The 27,396-nt window shown below is 46.0% G+C and overlaps 3 non-coding genes across 3 annotated transcripts; all 3 read left to right on the top strand.

Annotated features, from left to right (window-relative positions):
• Positions 1 to 15,548: 15,548 nt before the first annotated feature.
• On the top strand, positions 15,549 to 15,622 carry trnan-guu (transfer RNA asparagine (anticodon GUU)). Its single transcript has one exon. It is a non-coding gene; the product is annotated as a tRNA-Asn (tRNA).
• A 6,617-nt stretch (positions 15,623 to 22,239) lies between these two features.
• On the top strand, positions 22,240 to 22,313 carry trnan-guu (transfer RNA asparagine (anticodon GUU)). The gene has a single exon. It is a non-coding gene; the product is annotated as a tRNA-Asn (tRNA).
• Positions 22,314 to 25,600: 3,287 nt separating this feature from the next.
• Positions 25,601 to 25,674, top strand: trnan-auu (transfer RNA asparagine (anticodon AUU)). The gene has a single exon. It is a non-coding gene; the product is annotated as a tRNA-Asn (tRNA).
• The last annotated feature ends 1,722 nt before the right edge of the window (positions 25,675 to 27,396 follow it).

Raw genomic sequence — 27,396 nt, 5'->3', positions numbered from 1 at the left:
AACCCTGTGTGTGCACAGGGACCATGTGATTCCAGACCTACTACAGTGTGGGGTTGACTCTCAGCTGCCTTCTCCCATGTAGTCCCGAGTCAATTACTCGGTCCAAAGGACATGAGGGACGTTGAGAAAATGTTGCACATGCTTGCAACAATCACATGCCACAATTTTTTTTACAAGAAAACCATCGGTTAATGAGGGACAACCAAGGCAAATTGCTATGGGAATGTCATGCCCAACTGATTTGATTTCCTTGTAGCAATACCATAAAATTGTAAGTATTTTTAAAAATCGTCTTCAGAGGTTACACCACTGTAGGAATACTGCATACAATTCTGGCTGTTTGCGAGGCGATGGATGTTGTGAAATTTGAAAGGGTTCAGAAAAGATTTACAAGGACGCTGCCAGGGTTGGAGAGTTTGAGCACGATGAAAAGGCAGAACAGACTGGCGTTATTTTCCCTGGAGCTTTGGAGGCTGAGAGGTGACTTTACAGAAGTTCATAAAATTATGAGGGGTGTGGAAAAGGACAAATAGGAAAGGTCTTTTCCCCGGGGTGGTGGTGGGGAGTCAAAAACTAGAGTGCATAGATTTAAGGTTAATAGCAAATGGAGTTCAACATAGATAACCATGAGGTCTCACAGTTTGGATAGTCAAATCAAGGTAGGAGTTTCATGGTGAATGATTGGACCTGTAATGGAAGAGAGGTATCTCGGAGTAGGTTCACAGTTCACTGAAAGTGGAATCATAGGTAATAGTATTTCGGCACTCCGGTCTTCATCAGTTAGAGCTTTGAGTATAGAAGCTGGGAATTTATGTTTCAGTTACACAGAATGTTGGTGAGGCTGCACTTGGAGTATAAAATAGATTCAGTGCTATATTGAAGTCAGGAAAGAATTACAAACATATACTGTTTAGAGAGACATAAATAATGTATCTAAATAAGATAGTGAATTAGAGTATAGATAAGTGCCAAATGATAATGTTCTTCTGACAAGCACCGAATTTGTTTCATTTGCAGTATTCCCAACCAAGAAATCTAGGGGTGCACGTTCATAGTTCCAAGAAAGTCGAGTTACAGTTTGACAGGGTGGTGAAGAAGCCTTTCAGCCTGCTTCCATTCATCAGTCCAAGTACTGAGCACAGGAGTTGGGACATCTTGTTGCAGCTGTCACACATGCCACACAACACAAGGTATGACCCTGCCCTTCTCTGAATGACTATCCCTTTGAATATCAGGGGGAAGACACCCCTTTAATTGTGATGTTCAGGAAAGATGCCTTATTTCAACAAAAATGTGCTGTACTCACAGATGTTTGGACAGAGAAAGGAAGTTGCAGTCTGGGGTGAAGCTCAATCTTCATTCAGAAAGAGAGGAACGGCAGTAGCTTCAGAAGCTCATTGTCCAACTTGTACATTCAAAAAATAGAGGGGCTTTGTTTGGCAAGAGGACCCAGTTAATTCTGGTCCTTCAGTGCTCCCCATTGGTCAATCTCCAATCACAGCACTGTCTGGACTGGGTGACGTGAGCGATGGGAGACAGTCAGCCTCGAAATGCAGGAATGTCACTGCCAACCACCGCGAATCCAATTGGCTACGTAAGGTTTGCGCGCGCGCATACACACACAAACACACACGCACACACACACACACACACACACACACACACACACACACACACCATTGTGGGCATCACAATGCAAACGTTAGCCAACGAGCTTCAGAGGGATAGTGTGCATTCTGGGCAAAATCTGGGAGCAAAACAATATTTCCCCCTTTCCATTCCTCATCCTGGGAGGGCGAGAGAGGGGGAGGCACTGTTCACTTGCAGCAACTGGAGGCAGAGAGTATGAATCCAAACAGGGAGCAGACTCTGCAAAGGTCGGTTTCAGTCGGCTTCTTCTGGAATATTGTGTGCAATTCTGGTCTCCCTCCAATAGGAAGAATATTGTGAAACTTGAAAGAATTCAGAAAAGTTTCATAAGGATGTCACCAGGGTAAGCAGGTTTGAACCACAGGGAGAGGCTTTGAATCACAGGGTGAGGTTGAATAGGACAGGTCTGTTTTCCCTGGAGCATCGCAGGCTGAGTGATTTTTTTTTAGAAAAGAGGTTTTTAAAAGCTTGAGGGGCGTGGATGGGGTGAATAGACAAGGTCTTGTCCCTGGGATGGGGGAGTGCAGAACTAGAGTGCATAGGTTGAGGGTGAGAGGGGAAAAAATAAAAGGGACCTTGCAGTCAACCTTTTCTTGCAGAGGGTTGTGCATGCATGGAATGAGCTGCCAGAGGAAGTGGTGGAGGCTGGTGGAGGCATCTGGATGGGTATATGGATAGGAAGGATTTAGAGGGATATGGACCAAGTGCTGGCAAATGGGACAAGATTAATTTTGGATATCTTGTCGGCTTGGACAATTTAAATTGAAGAGTCTGTTACTGTGCTTTACGTCTCTGACTCTGAATGGTGAAAAGTATTGGCATTCGTTGAAACATTTATGCAACAGGAAATTGCAAGAGGGTAAACATAAGCCTCATTCCATTGATCCATGAATCCTGGTGCAGTATGGATGTATTTCCAGTAATAGAGTCAGTATGACATGGAAGGAGTCCAAAACGACGGCTTCTTTTACAAAATTTCCCACGTCAATCCGAGTCTTCTGGGAATCTAAGATAACCGTGCCTTAATATAAGATAGATAAGTCTGGGGTATCTGGTACATATTCGATGGAATGTTTGTGCCTCTAAAAGCCTGGTTTGCAGTTGTTTCTGGGCTCATAATATTGTACTGCAGCATATTGTATATCTTCAATAAGAACGTCAATAACGAAATATATGTCCATTCAGCAACTTGAGTCCATGTGAACTCTTATTGGAGCATGAAATCCACCACATTACCCAGCTGGTATACATTTGCATATAGATCAGCACAAAGATCTTGGGTATGAAGAGAGGAAAGAATGTTTAGGGTGTAGGCTTGCTCGCTGAGCTGTAGGTTTGATATCCAGGTAAGAATGCTCCACAAAAACTAGAATTATTTGTTCTGAGTATCTCATGTGGACTGACAGCGATGACCTTTGCAATCTCTTTTCACAGGAATATTATAAGAGACGAATTTGAAGGTTGAAATCTCAGACCAAACATCACATCAAAGTCTGACAGTCACTTGACTCACCAGGACTTGGATATTAAAGGCGTTGAAACAAGGATGAGGCGGTATGTCTGCTTCGTCAGGTTGTAAACGTCAGGGTGACTGGAAACTCAGAGTCTCACATACCCACACTCCAGAGTAGTGACTGGAACATGCTTTACAGACTGAATGAGAGTGTTCCAATTATCGGAGGGTTCATCAGTAACATCATACCCATGCTGTAAGTTTGAGCGAGTTTTCAACTGATCGTTGAACCTGGAGAAAAACGAGGACACCTGCACCATGGAGAAACCGTGGAAATGCAGGGAGTGTAAGGACGGTTTCCCTTCCCCGCCTGCCCTGGACATTCATCAACATTTGCACACTGGCCGATCACCTGCACTCAGCGCTGGAAAGGATTCACTCAGTCACATCACCTCCTGGTCAACACCGGGGAGAAACCGTTCATCTGCCCCATATGCTGAAACAGATGAAGGACATTTTTTGAAAAATCCTGGATGGACCATACTGCAGATATACCTGAAATAGATACATTTGTCTCTGTTCCATTGAGTCTCCAGCACAGGGCCAGACCGGGCAGCTCAATTGGTCTCTGTCAGTGTTTATTCTCCACCTGAGCCTCCACCCACCCACCCCTCTTCATTGCCTCTCATCTCCCCTCCATCAGCATAAAGGTATCCCCCACTTTTCGAAAATTACCTTTACACTACTTGACCTTTACGAAAGACCTACATTAATAATTGTTTTCACAAACCAAAAGAAATCCGAAGAGGATTTTCACTTTTACAAAGAAAGGCATAATCTAAATTTGTTCATGGTAATTGCTTCTTCGCTTTACTCCATGTCAGCTTACGAAAGGTTTCATAGGAATGCTCTACTTTCAGATAGTGGGGGGAACCTGTAGTGGGGCGGCACGGTGGCTCAGTGGTGAGCACTGCTGCCTCACAGCACCAGGGATCCAGGTTCGATTTGTGTGGAATTTGCGCATTCTCCCCGTGTTTACGTGTGGTTCCTCCCACAATCCAAAGATGTGCAGATCAGGTGAATTGGTCATGCTAAATTGCCCATAGTATTAGGTGGATGAGTCAGGGGTAAATCTAGAATAGGGGAATGGGTCTGGCTGAGTTACTCTTCCAAGTGTTGGTGTAGATTTGCTGGGCCGAAGAGCTTGTTTCCATACTGTAGGGAATCTAATACACTGAACCTGCTGTTTATTGCCCAGGTGTGGTTTCTGTTCCTCTGTTCACCTCCCGTTCATGTGTCGATCAAGATATACCTTAAACGTTGTTAAGGTCCCTGCCTCCACTACCTGCACTGACAGTGCATTCCAGGAACCCCCACCACCCCTCTGTGTGATTCCCCACCCCCACCACCTCTCCCCAGACAGTCCCCTCTCGTCTCGAACCTGTGCCCTCTTTAATGTGACCTTTCCACCCTGGAAGGAAAAAAAAACCTCTGACTATCATAGAGTCCCTCCAGGGTGAAAACAGACGATTCAGCCCAACACGTCAACAGCGACCCTCCAAAGATTAACCTACAGGGGCTCATTCCCCTACCCCATTACTCTATATTTACCCCTGACTAACGCACCTGACATACACATCCCTGAACACTGAGGCAATTTACACACAGACAATACAACTTAACCTGCCTATTAATGGACACTATGGGTAATTTAGCATGGCTAATCCATCCTAACCGACACATTTTTGGAATGTAGGAGGAAGCCCATCCAGTCATGAGGTGTAGGGAGAATGTGCAATCTGCACACAGACAGTCACCTAAGACTGAAATCGAACTCGGGTCTCTGGCACTGTGAGGCATCAATGCAAACCACTGAGCTACCCTGCCACCCCTGTCCAGCCAATCTGTCTCTCATCATTTTGTTGAGGTCTCCCCTCAGCCTTTGTCTTTCCAGAGAAACAATCCAGGTTTATGCCACATCTCCTCATATTAAGAGCCCTTCAGACCTGGCAATGTCCTGGTGAACCTTGTCTGTAACCTCTGCCAGAGCACCCACATCCTTCCGGTAGTTTGGCGACCAGAACTGCACGTAGTATTCCGAATGTGGCCAGAATAAATAGCTGTAACATAACTCGCCAACTCTTACACTTAAGGAAGCATGCTGTGTTTCTTCTTGACCACCGTACCCACCTGCATTACCACTTCCACGGATGTATATGCCCAAATCCATCTGTATGCTAGTGCTGCTATGTGTTCTGCCATTTATCATACAATTCTTCTATTTCCTTCGTCTCTATCCAGCTTCACCTTAATTGTCTTTCTCTTCATCTCCCCCCACCCCCTATCCCCCAACCCTCCACACATCAGCATATCATAAGACCATAGGATGTTCTTTATATGTTTGATCTTTCATTCCTGGGCCATTCTCAAGAACCTTCTCTGAACATGTTCCAGGGCTATCCTTCCTGAGATATTTTCGCCAAAACTGCATTCACTACTCCAATTGTAGCCTGACCGGAGCCTTACAGAGCCTCAGAAGTACATCCCTGCTTTTATATTCAAGTCTAATAAAAATAAATGTCATCATTGCATTTGCCTCCCCAACTAGTGACACGACCTTCAAGTTTACCTTGAGAGAATCCTGGAGTACAACTCCATAGTTCCTTTGCACATCAGATTTCTGAATTTTCTCCCAATAATCCTTCTCTTCCAGAGCAGCAGCAGAGATTTCCAGACACATTGATTGTTTTCAGGGATACCAAGGGATCTTGGGAATTACCAATATCCCAGGAGGAGGCAGAGAGAAATGTGGTGTGGTCCTGTAAACACCAGGACTTCCCAAACTGCCTGAGTCAGCAATAACTCTTTCTGGACCAAGAAACAAAAGGGCCACTGGGAAACTGTTACATCATAAGACCTCAGAAGCAGCAATTCGACCATTCAGCCCATTGAGTCTGCTCCACTATACAATCATTCTAAAGTATCAAGGGTTATGGGGAGTTTGGGTTTAGAAACTTATCAGCTCTGATTGAATAGTGGAACAGACTCAATGGGCTAAATGGCCTAATTTCTACGAGTTAACCATCCCTGGGAAGAAGGACGCAAAACAACGAGCTGAGATCAGTGTTTAATAACCTCAATGAAAAAGGACAATTAAGTCTGTCTGTGGAAGGAAGACCCTAACATAATGGAGTTTACTGCAGGACAGGCTGTTTCAAACAAACCGCTAAACCTCGAGGATAAGAAGGTTAGGTACAGACCTGAGATATCCAGAAGTGTGGGGAGGTGGTATTAGAATCTGAGGAATTGTCACACCACAGATTTGAAAGTGAGGAATCTCCACCAGAATTCACCCACAACCACAGCCAGAGGCTGGGATTAATATTGACTCCATTGCATTCAGCAGGACATCACGTCAATACTCTTATAAAGCAAACGCTGACACCACTACTCTAGATCTCAAACCGAAACACCCAGAGGAGCGCATCGCCCTATAATCTGTAAAATTAGCATGCTAAGTAGTGTAGCCTGCTCTAGTGATAAAAATAAATCCCCAACACGTTAAAATCAACAATCAGCAATTTATTTATCCAAGTCTCACGGTGAACAAATGAACAAAACTATTGACAAACTGGATATAGGCCAGGAGTAGATGGGTGGCACTAGTTTAGTTGGTGATCATGGACTGGTTGGTCTGAAGGGTCTGTTTCCAGACTGCATGACTCCATAGCAGTGAATGAATGGGGATCCATCCCAAAGATGATAAAGGTTTCAAGCACCACCTTAGGCAAATGTGTGGACTCAGTCCAGATAACTGAGGGCAGTGGGGCACTGTGAGGGTCAGTAGATCAGACAGTCAGTCAGCAAGTTCTCTCTGAGAGACTTGTCTCAAGAAAGGAAGTGGTTTCCTGTCCTCCCAGCCAGATTATCCAGTTTTGGATTAGGTCCTATATTTCCAACAAAACAGGTAGACAGGGCAGTGAAAAAGGGTTTAAGCATGCTGGCCTTCATCAGTCAGGGCATTGAGTATAGAAGTTGGCAAGTTATGTTGCAGTTAATCAGGACATTGATGAGGCTGCATTTGGAGGATTGTCATCAATTTTGATCACCTTCCTATGACAAAAATGTTATTAAACTTGGAAAAGTGCTGAAGACATATACAAAGATACATACTCAGGACTCAAGGGTCTGAGTAAAAGGGAGAGATTGGACAAGCTAAGACGTTTTCATTTGGAGCATTAGAGACTGAGGGGGGACGGGGCCTTATCGAAGTGAAGAGATCATGAGAGACATGGAGAGGGTGAACGCACTCAATCTTCCTGGGGTTGGGGAATAGAGGGCTCGAGGGCTTCAGTTTAAGGTGAGAGGAGAAAGAATAAAAGGGAATGTGAGGGGCAACTTTTTTTACGCAGATGGTGGTACACATATGGAATGAACTGCCAGCGGAAGTGGTTGAGGTGGGTACATTAACAACATTTAAAAGGCTTTTGGACAAATACGTGGATCGGAAAGGTATGGAAGGAAATGGGCCAAGTGCAGGGAAATGGGCTTAGTGTTGATGGACAGTTTTGTCAGAATGGACCATGTCGGGACGAAGGGCCTGTCTCCTGCTGTAGGACTCTATGATTCACGTCTCTTTGTCGGTCCGACAGTTTTGAGTTTGCAAATGAACATCTCACTAAATCAGGCCGAATAAAAAGCAATCTCATTCGTCAACTCTGATGCAGAGGTGCTGGTGTTGAATTGGGGTGGATAAGGTCAGAAGTCATACGGCGCCAGATGAAGTGATGAAGGAGCAGCACTCATGAAAGAGCAACGCTCCTAAAGCTTGTGATTTCAAATAAACTTGTTGCACTGTAACATTGTGTCATGTGACTTACGACTTCTTCAATCCTGGGTTTGTCTCAAACTTGATGGGATACTTTGTCCAACTCGGCATATTTCAACTGTATCGCTACGAGGAATTTTGTTTCGATTAGATTAGATTCCCTACAGCATGAAAACAGGTCCTTTGGCCCAACAAGTCCACACTACCCCTCCGCAGAGTAACCCAGCAAGACCCATTCCCCTATCCCTATTCCTCTACATTTACCCCTGACTAATGCACCACACCTACACATCCCTGAACACTATGGGACAGTATGGATGGGCCAATCCATCCTAAACTGCACATCCTTAGACTGTGGGAGGAAACCAGAGCACTCGGAGGTAATCCATACAGACGTGGGTGTGTATCGTGCAAGCTACACGCAGACTGTCAATAACATGGTAGAATTGAACCAGATTAGCATCGTGAGGTAGTGGTGCTAACCACTGTGACACCGTGGCATCCCTGAGCCACCATAGGGTGGGCTGGGGGTGGGGTGGGTGGGGAGTGGTTGAATCCAGCACAAAATTTAAAAAGCCCACTGACTCTCAGTCAGAATGGGCAGGAGGTTCAGCCCTGGGGGTGACCCACTGCAGCGTCACTGGTGGAATCTGATTGTTGGATGCACTGGTGCCCCCGCTGATGCCTCCACAAATTGCAGGACAATGTGAACCTCCGCCCGCAGTCGGGGCAGGCAAACGGCTTCTCCCCGGTGTGGACCCATTGGTGGGCCAGCAGGTTGGAGAAGAGAGTGAACCCCTTCCCGCACTTGGGGCAGTTGAATGGCCTTTCCCTGGTGTGGACCCGCTGGTGCGACAACAGGTCAGAGGAATTGCTGAAAGCTTTCCCGCATTATGGGCAGCTGTAGGGCTTCTCCCCCGTGTGGAACTGCTGATGGGCCAGCAGCTTGGAGGAATCGCTGAATGCCTTCCCACACTCTGGGCGGCTGAAGGGCCTCTCTCCCGTGTGGACCCACTGGTGCCTCAGCAGGTTGGAGGAGTCGCTGAAGGCCTTCCCGCACTCTGGGCAGCTGAATGGCCTCTTCCCCTGTGTGGACTCGCTGGTGCTTCAGCAGGTCTGAGGAATTGCTGAAGGCCTTCCCGCACTCGTGGCAACTGAAGAACCTCTCTCCTGTGTAGAATCGCTGGTGGGTCTGGAGGTTGTCCACCCAAGTGAACCCTTTCCCGCACATAGAGCAGTAAAACGTCCTCTCACCATTCTGTATATGCTGGTGGGCTAGCAGGACACAGGAGCAAGTAAAGCCCTTTGCCCGCTCGGGGCAGGAGAATGGCCTCTCCCCAGTATGATTGCACTGATTAGCCTCCAGGACAGATGGGACATGGAGCCCTTCCCACAGTCGCCACAATTCCATGGTTTCTCAACGGGGCGGGATTCCTCGGGTTTCTCCATGGACGAAGCTTCAGCTGCACACACACGTGTGTACAGCCCCTCCCCGCTGTGAATTCCTCTTTCCAGTCCGTATCACTTTTTCAGGCTCCACCCTCTGTGCTCTGCAACAGTAGGGTCTCTCAACCAGTCCCACTGATGCTGAAACTCATGCTCAAACAGGAACCATCAAGAAAGCTTTGCTCCTTCCAGAGAATCATAGTTGAAAATTGTGTGGAATCTTGTTGATTTGAAGGAGCAGAAATTGCGCCCCACTGAGCTTGATGCGATTTGAACGCGCAGCAGGTAGACGCGCTCCCGTTGCGTCACAAGCCCACACGACGCGGGGTTGAGGGAAGTGATCGTACTGCAATGATTTTACGTTATGATTGAGAACGGAGGCCAACGGTTCATGGCTGTTCTGTCTCACTCATTCTCTCACTCTGTCTCTCGAACAAATTTGCAACTCTTTCTGAATAAAAACTGCGGATGCTGTATTTCAGAAACAAAAACAGTAGTTGCTGGAAAAGCTCAGCAGGTCTGGCAGCTTCTGTGAAGAAGAATCCGGTGACCCTTCCACAGAGCTGGTGATGATTTGGAAAATGTCGGTTACTATGCAGATGGGAGGGTGGGAGGAAGACGGGCGGAGTAAATGATAGATAGGGATAGAGCCCTAAGTGAGACAAACTTGGTTGGACAGATAAAGGAGTTGATAGCGATCTGTCTGGGAGGGTGAATAGCTGTTAAAGGAAACTGTTAGTGGCTAATAATAGGTGGTGTGTACTGGCAGACGACGTGATAACAAGGGCTTGTGTGCGTGGTTGGGGGCTAAGATGTGGGGAAGTTCAGGCTCTAAAATTATTGAATTCAATATTGAGGACGACTGTAGGGTCCCAAGTGCAAAATTGTTCTGGTGGAACACTGCAACAAGCCTGAGACAGAGATGCTGGGCAGGGAACTGGGTGGTGTGCTGCAGTAGCAGGCAACTGGAAGCTCAGGGCCTTTTTGCGGGCAGAACCTAAATGTTCTGCGAAGCAGTCACCCAGTCTCCGCTTCGTTTCTCCAGTGTTGACGAGACAACATTGTGAGGAGCGAATGCAGTAGTCTTGGCTGTGGAATGTGCAGGTTAACTGTTGCTTCACGTCGAAGGTATGTTCGGGCCCTTGAATACTGAGGAGGGTGGGGGGAACGGGCAGGGGTTCCAATTTCGGCTGTTGCAGGACAAAATGCCATGGGGCTCTGGGCGGGTGATGGGAGTGAAGGAAGAGTGAACCCCAAGTGTAACTTTTGCCCATTTACCTCATCCCTCAAATAAATCCCTGGACATGGAATAACATTCGTTTGAATGATTTACTACCACGTTATCCACGGCTAATTCATATTCATGTTCCCGGGGCCTGCATCATTATTGTGTTACAATAGCTGCAGGCCGTCATCGTGATGCCCAATGACGTGTGGCTGGAATGCTTGGATACAGTTTATCAAAGAAACCTCCCTGAGGGTCAGGCAGCCCTGCATCGGGAGGCATTGGGATGGCTAATTCTTTCTGTGGGCACTGTGTTTACGTTTCAACATGGTGATTTTTGTCATTGTTTAGTTCTGAGCGAAATCACAGTTCGAAAAGCAGAATGTTGGAATTTAGACAACGTTAATATTTGCACAACAGCGATACATCTTCGCAACAGTATATTTCACGAGAGTGGTGAAGATCTTTTCACATGCATCTCAAACGTGCATGTCAAACGCCAGATGAAAAGCTGAAAACTTGTCTGGAAAGGCTGCCGCGTGGCCGAGCAGAGTGGTGCAGTGGGCGGGTGCTCGGCCCTTAATGGATCGAAGCTATCTGCTCAGTGTCACCTTTTGCAGCTTTCCCTCCTCACCCGCTTCCCCAACAAATATTTGAACATGTGAACTAAATATCATCACAATGATATACTGGCCCAATGTCGAAAGTTGAGGTTACACACTTGTGGAGTTCAGGGTGGTGTTCTTCTGATCTCTGTTCCCTTTGTTGAGGAGGGTAATGCTTGTCCCTGGCCACTCGGGTGTTCGAGCCAAATTTAAAAACAGAATGGTGTAATTATCCGCCAGTGGAGACCCGCCCGGGTCCTGGGAGACAGAATGAGAAGCAAATGTTCTGAAAACTATTTTTTGGATTCAGTACCACGTGACCCATGCCGAGTACATATTCATGTTCCTGGGGCCAGCACCATTATTGCGTCACAATAGCTGCAGGCCATCACGAGGCATGTCCAATGAGGTCGTATTGCGGCTGGAATTTCTGACGACAGTTTTTTCAAGAGGGTCAGGCCGCCCTGCATCGGGGCTTCCCTTCCTTCCACTTAACTTCAAGGCCTATCAAACCCCGACATTCCTCAGGTATGTTTAAAAGCACTTTTTCCCGATGTTGGCTAATGATTTCTGCAGGCATTTGGTGAACACGGTGAGAGCCATCGGCTTCTAAACCACGTTCCCGAATTACTCGACCAATACTAAAAGCAGTAATAATGATACAAAACCATCGTATGATTACGGCTGAGAAAGATTGTATTCCGCTCAGTCAGTTCGTGTTTCTAAAGCGAGACAAAAGTGACAATGCAAGTGAAACGAACGAAATTGCAGACAGGCTGCCATACCACTCTATTTGTATCCCCAGACAGGGGTGATTTCTGTGACATGGGTGTGTCTGCAGTGTCTGTGGTCAGACCGTTTACAATGAATGTCCCAGCCTTTATTTTGGTAAAGTCGCACTGATAGAGGACAATTGTTATTTCAGTAATTGTAGTCTGAAGCTGGAATTCGCTAACACTCGGGATTCGTGATCTTACTGTTTTTTTTAACATCTCAGACTCTTTGGTGCATTTAGTCAGGAAGTCCGGCTGTTCACCAAAATAGTTGTAAGTCGAAATGGAACAAAATTATAGAATTAGGGCCAGACTTTTCAGTGTACATGTTCAGAAGCACTTCTATACATTGAGTTTGTCAGATGTTTGGAAATATCCTACATAAACGGCAGTGGGTACAGGATCATTTGTCAACTTTAAATCTGAAACAGATTTTTTTTTGTTCAGGAAAGGTATTAAGGGACATGGGCCAAAGACAGATAAATGGAGTTAGGCCTCTGATCAGCCATGATTTCTTTGAACGTTGGAACACGCTTGAGGGGCTAAATGGCCTACTCATATTCCTAAGTTCCTATAATATTAACCGTTTCCTTATTGCACATTTCCGGACTGTTATTGGGGACACAATCTGCAAGACAATACTCTCCAATTATTAGTTGTTCTGGAAATATCGAATACAGACACACCCAGGCATCTTATACCAATATTCGGACAAACACAGTCACAGAACAGTTAACTGATTGAATTCCTGCATTTGAATCTTTAGAAACATAATGTTCTTCGTTTCCCGATAATGATTCGCTTTCCTCAGTCCCAGATGGAACAACACAAGAAAAAATAGAAAAGCAGCAATGTTCTGGTCCTATAATCTCCATTCTTCTGCCGCCAGTGAAAAGCAACAATGCAACTTAAGTCGGGGTCGACTGCAAACCGGGCCTAATCTCCCAATGAACCGAGCACAGGCTCAGCAAAACTGAGGGAGATTATAGCCTGATCACGAAACCTGCGAGCAGCGTTGGCAAAGGCCCAAGCGAGTCACCCATAAAAGTCAGTCATCTACTTTCTAATCGTGCTCAACTGCTTACTTCCTTTATTTTATTGACCTTTGCAAATCTGAAAGTGAGAATTGGGGATATGTGGCAGCGAGTGGCTGTTTGTGTGTCAGGTTTGCCTGTCAGTTTTGTTGATATTGAAGCGAATTGACTTTCAAAAAAAGGCAAAAAAAAAGACAAACAACTTTACATTCAAGAGGAGAAACTGAAGAAACTGGATGTTAGCGTTGAGAAAGAAGCAAAAAGGAAGTGGAATCTTAATGATTTTCCTGAGTTTTGAGCAGAAAGCATTGGAGCTGTGGACTTCTGCTGATAAATGTATGTATTTTCGTAAATTTTAAAAAGTTATTTTGCCCTGATAAAAGAACTGGTCACACCCTGACTATATGTTCGAATACCTCAGTAGTAGAACAAAAGATTTTTATTCTGAGGTCGTGAGTTTGACATCCATATTGTGCAATGTTCCCGTGAATCTTTGTTTTTTGTGCGGAACATTCGCTCTTTCTTCAACTGGCAATCGAATCATATTCAAACTGAGTTTTACTCCCGTTCGTTTTCTTACTGTCCCCGTTGCTCGGTTATGAGGGAAAGCTGAGAGTGAAGGGGAGACAAGTTTGTAGGTGTGGCTTAACGGTGGCACTTGAAAATTGACAGATTCTACTCATGCATCGAGGCCAATAAATGGCTCAATCACAGAATTAGAACGGTCCAGTGCTATGGGAATTAATACCAGCCCATATTAAAGAACACTGAAATGAGTAAGATGGGATTCATTTCGAGGAAAGAAATTAAGAAACTTCGTCACCCAGATTATCTCAGAGCAATCGTTGGCTATGGTACGTTTTATGTTACTTTCAATGCTCATGGAACCACTGCATTGTGACTTGATCTGGTACTCAGGATTTACTACGTAATTTTGACGCATTTTGTTACAGAGTTGCGACATAGGCTGGGGAGCAATTCCGGTACATAGAGATGAGGAGGGTCGAATCAATTAAACAAGAGGGCGATGCTATAACGAAGACTGTTTCCAAATACATTTACCAATCTACGTTCATCCTATCGATTGCATTTACATCACCAACACTTCTCATCAAATAACTCCAGAGACTTTTATCAAAATTTTCTGTGAACACTTTCACATTAGCTTTGCTGAATGAACCCCATACTTCTTCAAGTGGCTCCTTATTTTCGGCCCTGATTATTAATCTCTCTACGCATCGGAATGGATCCTTCCCACCCGCTCTATCTCTCATCAATGTGTTTAGTTCAATTCGATCTCCCAACAGCCTCCTCTGTCCTGATCAAATCCAGGGGAACAGGAAACGTTGGGGCTATGGCGCGGACAGGACAAGCCCAATACTCACCTTTCCTGTGAGAACTATTCCATGAGAAAGTTTAGACCACAACTTTGGGCGTGCAGTTGTGGCCGAACACTTAAGGTGTTGGCGTAGAGATCCTTTGGGGCTCTCCGCCCAGGGTGGTAACCTGCTGGCTATGCTTTCTTCGCTGGCGATTTTAAATAACTTCCTGTTGGTTGCATTATCGCTCAAACTTCACAAAACCCGTCTCAACAAAGTCCCGTTTTCTCATGTCTGGCAATTGATTGCCGTGCAGGAAACTCGGGTTCTGAACAAACAACGTATCAGACTCACAACGTCAGCTCTGTTTCCCTTTCCACAGATGCTGCTCGACCTGTTGGCTTTCTGCAGTATTCTCTGTGTTTATTAGGCACAAGTGCTGCTTTTCATTCAAGAACTTCAATCCCTGTCCTCAGGTAACTGACTCTGGTCAGTGGCAATTGGTTCTTCTGATCATTCATCTGCCCATTCCCACCGCTTCTTCTCCCATCATGACCAACAGCCCCAGGAAATCTCCAGTTAACCTTCTTTGCTCCAAAGCGAACATTCTCAACCTTGGCAATGTCTCGCCAAAATGGAAATTCCTCATCCCTGGACATGAGGCAAGGCGTACAATTGGGAAGAAATTTTGGCAAAATATTGTCAGTTAGGCAATGGAAAAATGTTCAAATGTTCATCAAGCAAAACAGAAATCCCAGTCTTCAGCTTTGTGAACCTTTAGAAACACTTTGCGAAGCGGATTTAGAGGAGAATGAAAGATGACCTGTCCGATTGAGCAGAGACAGTCCAGACACCGTCCCCTTGTTGAAGAGGCCGGGAGGTTGACTCTGATGTTCTCGGCACGTGAACTGATCGGAGACATTGAAAGAATTGTCGTTACTGCACATCAGGAATTCAAACTCCTTCTCGCCTCGGAGCCAATGAGAGAACTCGGGAACAGGCAAAACGCTGAAAGGCTGGAAGGGCGACGGCCCCGGAGTAAGAAAGCTAGTTCCTCGTGACATGGATGTGTCTGCAGACTGTCCCCGGTATCTCCACAATAGATCTCCCAGGCTTGATTATGGAAAAGTAAAACTGAGAGACGACAATTGTAATTCTAGGCGGGGGGCTGAATTATAAAATCACTACGCGATGGCGCCGCACCTGGCAGCGCCTGTCTCTGTGGCGCAGTTGGTCAGCGCGTTCGGCTGTTAACCGAAAGGTTGGTGGTTCGGGCCCACCCAGGGGCTGTCTATGCGCTGCTCTTCTTTGTCTTCGAAGCTGTGCGCTTTTATTGGGGCCAGGAAAATGTTCCCCAAACGGAAATCTTCTCCACAAAGGGGTTTCTGAATTGAATTAATGTCTAACGTGAGAAGACGAGACCAAAAGAGAAACTCGGCAGCTTTGACAGTACCTGTCGGAGAAAACAGAATTCTGGAATGTTGCCTCTGATTCTCTTTCCACAGATGTTGCCTGACCTGCTGAGTTCCTCCTGCAATTTCTAACTGAAAGTTCATTTCATCTTTTGGGGTGAAACACCTAAATATCTGCAAAACCATGTGAAGATATTTAACCCTTTCGAATCACTGTGAAGTGATTGGATTCAAACAAACTCTGCGATGATTCACTCTTTCTCAGCTCCACAGGCAGACAGACCTGGGAAGTCAAGCTGTCAGTGTGGTTCTGTATTCGTGGGCCGAGTGGTTAATGCGATGGACTTGAAATCCATTGCGGTTTCCCCACGCAGGTGTGAACCCTTCCGAGTACAAAATGAGAAATGTCGTCGAAAAGAAAGGGAGTTTGCTCCCCGGCTTCTTCTTTAAGATTCAAATCAGTGGAGAGGGAAAAATATTTCACTGAAATTGGGAATGGTGGGAATCTGCAACCCACTGCCTGTTCGGGTGGAACAAGCAGACACCCGCATAGCTTCTTTTGAGGCTATGAGCAAAGTGTTTGGAAATGAGACGAGAAGAGTGAGGGGCTTGAAATCGTGATCGAAATGAAGCAGGCACCTGAGGACAAGGTTGTTTCCTTTGCCAGTGAAAGATACTGCTTCACCAAGTTGGGCCTGTGGAAGGGAATCAGTGACGGTGATTATGTTTGGTTGTTCACCTTGTGAATGAACCCATTGCTGCGCATGTCCGTGTTAACGTCAGAACTCTGCAGCATGGTGGCGTGAGATACGCACAGGACCGGGGCGCAATGGATGATGCATCTGACTCCGCGTAATGCAGCTCACAGCTTCTTCACACACCCCAATTAATCTTTCTCATTGTCCTGAGGCATACGGTTTGAATTCCCGATCTGCGGGAATGAGAATCCTTTCACTGTCTCGCGTCAGTAAATGTCCCTGAGAACATCTGAGTCAACTCACAGCGCAGTCAGATGAGGGGAAGCTGAAATAGCCCCAAATGCTGCTCACGGGCACATTTTATTCTCCCCAACTCAACGCCTCAACCACTGCGGCTACTGGGAGTGGAAAAGAAACAATCACCAAAACCCAGTCTAAGCTCTGTGAATCTTCAGAAAATAAGCATGCGTTCATCCCTTCGGATTTTCTATCCTGGGCTGACAGGGATGGGTTTTGTCACTCTTTTGTAGGACATTGCAAGTGGATGTTTTGCAGAAAAGCACCACAATGCAATCTGATTAATCAGGACCTGGATGTTTTCGGTCTTTGAATGTAAGTGTTGTGCTCCAGAACTTTGTTGTTCTCAGTTTATAATACTTATCTTCCCAGTCCCCTGTATCACTTCTCGAAAATGTTTAATTTGTGTCTTGTAATCCTTTCACAGTCTGCTAATGAGGACAGCGTTTCCGTGTTTTACCTCAATTATCGAGACCTTGCATACCTCAAGCCTCAAGCTAATTTCACGAGAAACCTTGTCCAGTTCAAAAGCCAACTGTTAATGATGGCTCTGTTTCTTGTCACGTGTCCAATTTCAGATCGATGTTGTTAATGTCCCTTCTACTCCTTCAGATCCAGGTTTCGCTCACAGGGCTAGAACAGAACTGTCACCAAATACATTGACCAATCTACGTTCATCCTATCGATTGTATTAGCATCATCAACACTTCTCATCAAAGTAACTCGAGAGACTTTCATCACAATTTTCTGTGAACAGTTCTACATTAGCTTTGCTGAATGAACCCCATACTTCTTGAAGTGGCTCCTTATTTTCGGCCCTGATTATTAATCTCTCTACGCATCGGAATGGATCCTTCCCACCCGCCCTATCTCTCATCAATGTGTGTAGTTCAATTCGATCTCCCATCAGCCTCCTCTGTCCTGATCAAATCCAGGGGAACAGGAAACGTTGGGGCTATGGCGCGGACAGGACAAGCCCAATACTCACCTTTCCTGTGAGAACTATTCCATGAGAAAGTTTAGACCACAACTTTGGGCGTGTAGTTGTGGCCGAACACTTAAGGTGTTGGTGTAAAGATCCTTTGGGGCTCCCCCGCCCAGGGTGGTAACCTGCTGGCTATGCTTTCTTCGCTGGCGATTTTAAATGACTTCCTGTTGGTTGCATTATCGCTCAAACTTCACAAAACCCGTCTCAATAAAGTCCCGTTTTCTCATGTCTGGGAATTGATTGCCATGCAGGAAACTCGGGTTCTGAACAAACAACGTACCAGACTCACAACGTCAGCTCTGTTTCCCTTTCCACAGATACTGCTCGACCTGTTGGCTTTCTGTAGTATTCTCTGTGTTTATTAGGCACAAGTGCTGCTTTTCATTCAAGAACTTCAATCCCTGTCCTCTGGTAACTGACTCTGGTCAGTGGCAATTGGTTCTTCTGATCATTCATCTGCCCATTCCCACCGCTTCTTCTCCCATCATTACCAACAGCCCCAGGAAATCTCCAGTTAACCTTCTTTGCTCCAAAGCGAACATTCTCAACCTTGGCAATGTCTCGCCAAAATGGAAATTCCTCATCCCTGGACATGAGGCAAGGCGTACAATTGGGAAGAAATTTTGGCAAAATATTGTCAGTTAGGCAATGGAAAAATGTTCAAATGTTCATGAAGCAAAACAGAAATCCCAGTCTCCAGCTTTGTGAACCTTTAAAAACACTTTGGGAAGCGGATTTAGAGGAGAATGAAAGATGACCTGTCCGATTGAGCAGAGACAGTCCAGACACCGTCCCCTTGTTGAAGAGGCCGGGAGGTTGACTCTGATGTTCTCGGCACATGAACTGATCTGAGACATTGAAAGAATTGTCGTTACTGCACATCAGGAATTCAAACTCCTTCTCGCCTCCCAGCCAATGAGAGAACTCGGGAACAGGCAAAACGCTGAAAGGCTGGAAGAGCGACGGCCCCGGAGTAAGAAAGCTACTTCCTCGTGACATGGATGTGTCTGCAGACTGTCCCCGGTATCTCCACAACACATCTCCCAGGCTTGATTATGGAAAAGTAAAACTGATAGACGACAATTGTAATTCTGGGCGGGGGGCTGAATTATAAAATCACTACGCGATGGCGCCACTCCCGGCAGCGCCTATCTCTGTGGCGCAATTGGTCAGCGCGATCGGCTGTTAACCGAAAGGTTGGTGGTTCGAGCCCACCCAGGGGCGGTGTGTTCGCTGCTCTTCTTTGGCTTCGATGCTGTGCGCTTTTAATGGGGTCAGGAAAATGTTCCCCAAACGGAAATCTTCTCCACAAAGGGGTTTCTGAATTGAATTCATGTCTAACGTAAGGGACTGCGTGTGCTGAGAAGACGAGACCAAAAGAGAAACTCGGCAGCTTTGACAGTACCTGCCGGAGAAAACAGAATTCTGGAATGTTGCCTCTGATTCTCTTTCCACAGATGTTGCCTGACCTGCTGAGTTCCTCCTGCAATTTCTAACTGAAAGTTCATTTCATCTTTTGGGGTGAAACACCTAAATATCTGCAAAACCATGTGAAGATATTTAACCCTTTCGAATCACTGTGAAGTGATTGGATTCAAACAAACTCTGCGATGATTCACTCTTCCTCAGCTCCACAGGCAGACAGACCTAGGAAGTCAAGCTGTCAGTGTGGTTCTGTATTCGTGGGCCGAGTGGTTAATGCGATGTACATGAAATCCATTGCGGTTTCCCCACGCAGGTGTGAACCCTTCCGAGTACAAAATGAGAAATGTCGTCGAAAAGAAAGGGAGTTTGCTCCCCGGCTTCTTCTTTAAGATTCAAATCAGTGGAGAGGGAATAATATTTCACTGAAATTGGGAATGGTGGGAATCTGCAACCCACTGCCTGTTCGGGTGGAACAAGCAGACACCCGCATAGCTTCTTTTGAGGCTATGAGCAAAGTGTTTGGAAATGAGACGAGAAGAGTGAGGGGCTTGAAATCGTGATCGAAATGAAGCAGGCACCTGAGGACAAGGGTGTTTCCTTTGTCAGTGAAAGATACTGCTTCACCAAGTTGGGCCTGTGGAAGGGAATCAGTGACGGTGATTATCTTTGGTTGTTCACCTTGTGAATGAACCCATTGCTGCGCATGTCCGTGTTAACGTCAGAACTCTGCAGCATGGTGGCGTGAGATACGCACAGGACCGGGGCGCAATGGATGATGCATCTGACTCCACCTACCTGTTTGAAATGCAGCTCACAGCTTCTTCACACACCCCAATTAATCTTTCTCATTGTCCTGAAGCCGGCATACGGTTTGAATTCCCGATCTGCGGGAATGAGAATCCTTTCACTGTCTCGCGTCAGTAAATGTCCCTGAGAACATCGGAGTAAACTCACAGCGCAGTCAGATGAGGGGAATCTGAAATAGCCCCACATGCTGCTCACGGGCACATTTTATTCTCCCCAACTCAACGCCTCAACCACTGCGGCTAATGGCAGTGGAAAAGAAACAATCACCAAAACCCAGTCTAAGCTCTGTGAATCTTCAGAAAATAAGCATGCGTTCATCCCTTCGGATTTTCTATCCTGGGCTGACAGGGATGGGTTTTGTCACTCTTTTGTAGGACATTGCAAGTGGATGTTTTGCAGAAAAGCACAACAATGCCATCTTGTTAATCAGGACCTGGATGTTTTCGGTCTTTGAATGTAATTGCTGTGCTGCAGAACTTTGTTGTTGCCAGTTTCTAATACTTATCTTCCCAGTTCCCTGTATCACTTGTCGAAAATGTTTAATTTGTGTCTTGTAATCCTTTCACTGTCTGCTAATGAGGACAGCGTTTCCGTGTTTTACCTCAATTATCGAGACCTTGCATACCTCAAGCCTCAAGCTAATTTCACGAGAAACCTTGTCCAGTTCAAAAGCCAACTGTTAATGATGGCTCTGTTTCTTGTCACGTGTCCAATTTCAGATCGATGTTGTTAATGTCCCTTCTACTCCTTCAGATCCAGGTTTCGCTCACAGGGCTAGAACAGAACTGTCACCAAATACATTGACCAATCTACGTTCATCCTATCGATTGTATTTGCATCATCAACACTTCTCATCAAAGTAACTCGAGAGACTTTCATCACAATTTTCTGTGAACAGTTCTACATTAGCTTTGCTGAATGAACCCCATACTTCTTGAAGTGGCTCCTTATTTTCGGCCCTGATTATTAATCTCTCTACGCATCGGAATGGATCCTTCCCACCCGCCCTATCTCTCATCAATGTGTGTAGTTCAATTCGATCTCCCATCAGCCTCCTCTGTCCTGATCAAATCCAGGGGAACAGGAAACGTTGGGGCTATGGCGCGGACAGGACAAGCCCAATACTCACCTTTCCTGTGAGAACTATTCCATGAGAAAGTTTAGACCACAACTTTGGGCGTGTAGTTGTGGCCGAACACTTAAGGTGTTGGTGTAAAGATCCTTTGGGGCTCCCCCGCCCAGGGTGGTAACCTGTTGACTATGCTTTCTTCGCTGGCGATTTTAAATGACTTCCTGTTGGTTGCATTATCGCTCAAACTTCACAAAACCCGTCTCAATAAAGTCCCGTTTTCTCATGTCTGGGAATTGATTGCCATGCAGGAAACTCGGGTTCTGAACAAACAACGTACCAGACTCACAACGTCAGCTCTGTTTCCCTTTCCACAGATACTGCTCGACCTGTTGGCTTTCTGTAGTATTCTCTGTGTTTATTAGGCACAAGTGCTGCTTTTCATTCAAGAACTTCAATCCCTGTCCTCTGGTAACTGACTCTGGTCAGTGGCAATTGGTTCTTCTGATCATTCATCTGCCCATTCCCACCGCTTCTTCTCCCATCATTACCAACAGCCCCAGGAAATCTCCAGTTAACCTTCTTTGCTCCAAAGCGAACATTCTCAACCTTGGCAATGTCTCGCCAAAATGGAAATTCCTCATCCCTGGACATGAGGCAAGGCGTACAATTGGGAAGAAATTTTGGCAAAATATTGTCAGTTAGGCAATGGAAAAATGTTCAAATGTTCATGAAGCAAAACAGAAATCCCAGTCTCCAGCTTTGTGAACCTTTAAAAACACTTTGGGAAGCGGATTTAGAGGAGAATGAAAGATGACCTGTCCGATTGAGCAGAGACAGTCCAGACACCGTCCCCTTGTTGAAGAGGCCGGGAGGTTGACTCTGATGTTCTCGGCACATGAACTGATCTGAGACATTGAAAGAATTGTCGTTACTGCACATCAGGAATTCAAACTCCTTCTCGCCTCCCAGCCAATGAGAGAACTCGGGAACAGGCAAAACGCTGAAAGGCTGGAAGAGCGACGGCCCCGGAGTAAGAAAGCTACTTCCTCGTGACATGGATGTGTCTGCAGACTGTCCCCGGTATCTCCACAACACATCTCCCAGGCTTGATTATGGAAAAGTAAAACTGATAGACGACAATTGTAATTCTGGGCGGGGGGCTGAATTATAAAATCACTACGCGATGGCGCCGCTCCCGGCAGCGCCTGTCTCTGTGGCGCAATTGGTCAGCGCGATCGGCTGTTAACCGAAAGGTTGGTGGTTCGAGCCCACCCAGGGGCGGTGTGTTCGCTGCTCTTCTTTGGCTTCGATGCTGTGCGCTTTTAATGGGGTCAGGAAAATGTTCCCCAAACGGAAATCTTCTCCACAAAGGGGTTTCTGAATTGAATTCATGTCTAACGTAAGGGACTGCGTGTGCTGAGAAGACGAGACCAAAAGAGAAACTCGGCAGCTTTGACAGTACCTGCCGGAGAAAACAGAATTCTGGAATGTTGCCTCTGATTCTCTTTCCACAGATGTTGCCTGACCTGCTGAGTTCCTCCTGCAATTTCTAACTGAAAGTTCATTTCATCTTTTGGGGTGAAACACCTAAATATCTGCAAAACCATGTGAAGATATTTAACCCTTTCGAATCACTGTGAAGTGATTGGATTCAAACAAACTCTGCGATGATTCACTCTTCCTCAGCTCCACAGGCAGACAGACCTAGGAAGTCAAGCTGTCAGTGTGGTTCTGTATTCGTGGGCCGAGTGGTTAATGCGATGTACATGAAATCCATTGCGGTTTCCCCACGCAGGTGTGAACCCTTCCGAGTACAAAATGAGAAATGTCGTCGAAAAGAAAGGGAGTTTGCTCCCCGGCTTCTTCTTTAAGATTCAAATCAGTGGAGAGGGAATAATATTTCACTGAAATTGGGAATGGTGGGAATCTGCAACCCACTGCCTGTTCGGGTGGAACAAGCAGACACCCGCATAGCTTCTTTTGAGGCTATGAGCAAAGTGTTTGGAAATGAGACGAGAAGAGTGAGGGGCTTGAAATCGTGATCGAAATGAAGCAGGCACCTGAGGACAAGGGTGTTTCCTTTGTCAGTGAAAGATACTGCTTCACCAAGTTGGGCCTGTGGAAGGGAATCAGTGACGGTGATTATCTTTGGTTGTTCACCTTGTGAATGAACCCATTGCTGCGCATGTCCGTGTTAACGTCAGAACTCTGCAGCATGGTGGCGTGAGATACGCACAGGACCGGGGCGCAATGGATGATGCATCTGACTCCACCTACCTGTTTGAAATGCAGCTCACAGCTTCTTCACACACCCCAATTAATCTTTCTCATTGTCCTGAAGCCGGCATACGGTTTGAATTCCCGATCTGCGGGAATGAGAATCCTTTCACTGTCTCGCGTCAGTAAATGTCCCTGAGAACATCGGAGTAAACTCACAGCGCAGTCAGATGAGGGGAATCTGAAATAGCCCCACATGCTGCTCACGGGCACATTTTATTCTCCCCAACTCAACGCCTCAACCACTGCGGCTAATGGCAGTGGAAAAGAAACAATCACCAAAACCCAGTCTAAGCTCTGTGAATCTTCAGAAAATAAGCATGCGTTCATCCCTTCGGATTTTCTATCCTGGGCTGACAGGGATGGGTTTTGTCACTCTTTTGTAGGACATTGCAAGTGGATGTTTTGCAGAAAAGCACAACAATGCCATCTTGTTAATCAGGACCTGGATGTTTTCGGTCTTTGAATGTAATTGCTGTGCTGCAGAACTTTGTTGTTGCCAGTTTCTAATACTTATCTTCCCAGTTCCCTGTATCACTTGTCGAAAATGTTTAATTTGTGTCTTGTAATCCTTTCACTGTCTGCTAATGAGGACAGCGTTTCCGTGTTTTACCTCAATTATCGAGACCTTGCATACCTCAAGCCTCAAGCTAATTTCACGAGAAACCTTGTCCAGTTCAAAAGCCAACTGTTAATGATGGCTCTGTTTCTTGTCACGTGTCCAATTTCAGATCGATGTTGTTAATGTCCCTTCTACTCCTTCAGATCCAGGTTTCGCTCACAGGGCTAGAACAGAACTGTCACCAAATACATTGACCAATCTACGTTCATCCTATCGATTGTATTTGCATCATCAACACTTCTCATCAAAGTAACTCGAGAGACTTTCATCACAATTTTCTGTGAACAGTTCTACATTAGCTTTGCTGAATGAACCCCATACTTCTTGAAGTGGCTCCTTATTTTCGGCCCTGATTATTAATCTCTCTACGCATCGGAATGGATCCTTCCCACCCGCCCTATCTCTCATCAATGTGTGTAGTTCAATTCGATCTCCCATCAGCCTCCTCTGTCCTGATCAAATCCAGGGGAACAGGAAACGTTGGGGCTATGGCGCGGACAGGACAAGCCCAATACTCACCTTTCCTGTGAGAACTATTCCATGAGAAAGTTTAGACCACAACTTTGGGCGTGTAGTTGTGGCCGAACACTTAAGGTGTTGGTGTAAAGATCCTTTGGGGCTCCCCCGCCCAGGGTGGTAACCTGTTGACTATGCTTTCTTCGCTGGCGATTTTAAATGACTTCCTGTTGGTTGCATTATCGCTCAAACTTCACAAAACCCGTCTCAATAAAGTCCCGTTTTCTCATGTCTGGGAATTGATTGCCATGCAGGAAACTCGGGTTCTGAACAAACAACGTACCAGACTCACAACGTCAGCTCTGTTTCCCTTTCCACAGATACTGCTCGACCTGTTGGCCTTCTGTAGTATTCTCTGTGTTTATTAGGCACAAGTGCTGCTTTTCATTCAAGAACTTCAATCCCTGTCCTCTGGTAACTGACTCTGGTCAGTGGCAATTGGTTCTTCTGATCATTCATCTGCCCATTCCCACCGCTTCTTCTCCCATCATTACCAACAGCCCCAGGAAATCTCCAGTTAACCTTCTTTGCTCCAAAGCGAACATTCTCAACCTTGGCAATGTCTCGCCAAAATGGAAATTCCTCATCCCTGGACATGAGGCAAGGCGTACAATTGGGAAGAAATTTTGGCAAAATATTGTCAGTTAGGCAATGGAAAAATGTTCAAATGTTCATGAAGCAAAACAGAAATCCCAGTCTCCAGCTTTGTGAACCTTTAAAAACACTTTGGGAAGCGGATTTAGAGGAGAATGAAAGATGACCTGTCCGATTGAGCAGAGACAGTCCAGACACCGTCCCCTTGTTGAAGAGGCCGGGAGGTTGACTCTGATGTTCTCGGCACATGAACTGATCTGAGACATTGAAAGAATTGTCGTTACTGCACATCAGGAATTCAAACTCCTTCTCGCCTCCCAGCCAATGAGAGAACTCGGGAACAGGCAAAACGCTGAAAGGCTGGAAGAGCGACGGCCCCGGAGTAAGAAAGCTACTTCCTCGTGACATGGATGTGTCTGCAGACTGTCCCCGGTATCTCCACAACACATCTCCCAGGCTTGATTATGGAAAAGTAAAACTGATAGACGACAATTGTAATTCTGGGCGGGGGGCTGAATTATAAAATCACTACGCGATGGCGCCGCTCCCGGCAGCGCCTGTCTCTGTGGCGCAATTGGTCAGCGCGATCGGCTATTAACCGAAAGGTTGGTGGTTCGAGCCCACCCAGGGGCGGTGTGTTCGCTGCTCTTCTTTGGCTTCGATGCTGTGCGCTTTTAATGGGGTCAGGAAAATGTTCCCCAAACGGAAATCTTCTCCACAAAGGGGTTTCTGAATTGAATTCATGTCTAACGTAAGGGACTGCGTGTGCTGAGAAGACGAGACCAAAAGAGAAACTCGGCAGCTTTGACAGTACCTGCCGGAGAAAACAGAATTCTGGAATGTTGCCTCTGATTCTCTTTCCACAGATGTTGCCTGACCTGCTGAGTTCCTCCTGCAATTTCTAACTGAAAGTTCATTTCATCTTTTGGGGTGAAACACCTAAATATCTGCAAAACCATGTGAAGATATTTAACCCTTTCGAATCACTGTGAAGTGATTGGATTCAAACAAACTCTGCGATGATTCACTCTTCCTCAGCTCCACAGGCAGACAGACCTAGGAAGTCAAGCTGTCAGTGTGGTTCTGTATTCGTGGGCCGAGTGGTTAATGCGATGTACATGAAATCCATTGCGGTTTCCCCACGCAGGTGTGAACCCTTCCGAGTACAAAATGAGAAATGTCGTCGAAAAGAAAGGGAGTTTGCTCCCCGGCTTCTTCTTTAAGATTCAAATCAGTGGAGAGGGAATAATATTTCACTGAAATTGGGAATGGTGGGAATCTGCAACCCACTGCCTGTTCGGGTGGAACAAGCAGACACCCGCATAGCTTCTTTTGAGGCTATGAGCAAAGTGTTTGGAAATGAGACGAGAAGAGTGAGGGGCTTGAAATCGTGATCGAAATGAAGCAGGCACCTGAGGACAAGGGTGTTTCCTTTGTCAGTGAAAGATACTGCTTCACCAAGTTGGGCCTGTGGAAGGGAATCAGTGACGGTGATTATCTTTGGTTGTTCACCTTGTGAATGAACCCATTGCTGCGCATGTCCGTGTTAACGTCAGAACTCTGCAGCATGGTGGCGTGAGATACGCACAGGACCGGGGCGCAATGGATGATGCATCTGACTCCACCTACCTGTTTGAAATGCAGCTCACAGCTTCTTCACACACCCCAATTAATCTTTCTCATTGTCCTGAAGCCGGCATACGGTTTGAATTCCCGATCTGCGGGAATGAGAATCCTTTCACTGTCTCGCGTCAGTAAATGTCCCTGAGAACATCGGAGTAAACTCACAGCGCAGTCAGATGAGGGGAATCTGAAATAGCCCCACATGCTGCTCACGGGCACATTTTATTCTCCCCAACTCAACGCCTCAACCACTGCGGCTAATGGCAGTGGAAAAGAAACAATCACCAAAACCCAGTCTAAGCTCTGTGAATCTTCAGAAAATAAGCATGCGTTCATCCCTTCGGATTTTCTATCCTGGGCTGACAGGGATGGGTTTTGTCACTCTTTTGTAGGACATTGCAAGTGGATGTTTTGCAGAAAAGCACAACAATGCCATCTTGTTAATCAGGACCTGGATGTTTTCGGTCTTTGAATGTAATTGCTGTGCTGCAGAACTTTGTTGTTGCCAGTTTCTAATACTTATCTTCCCAGTTCCCTGTATCACTTGTCGAAAATGTTTAATTTGTGTCTTGTAATCCTTTCACTGTCTGCTAATGAGGACAGCGTTTCCGTGTTTTACCTCAATTATCGAGACCTTGCATACCTCAAGCCTCAAGCTAATTTCACGAGAAACCTTGTCCAGTTCAAAAGCCAACTGTTAATGATGGCTCTGTTTCTTGTCACGTGTCCAAT

The sequence above is a fragment of the Chiloscyllium punctatum genome, chromosome 36 (assembly GCF_047496795.1).
Source record: "Chiloscyllium punctatum isolate Juve2018m chromosome 36, sChiPun1.3, whole genome shotgun sequence".
NCBI lineage: Eukaryota > Metazoa > Chordata > Chondrichthyes > Orectolobiformes > Hemiscylliidae > Chiloscyllium > Chiloscyllium punctatum.
This window is presented reverse-complemented; position numbering and strand designations above follow the sequence as displayed.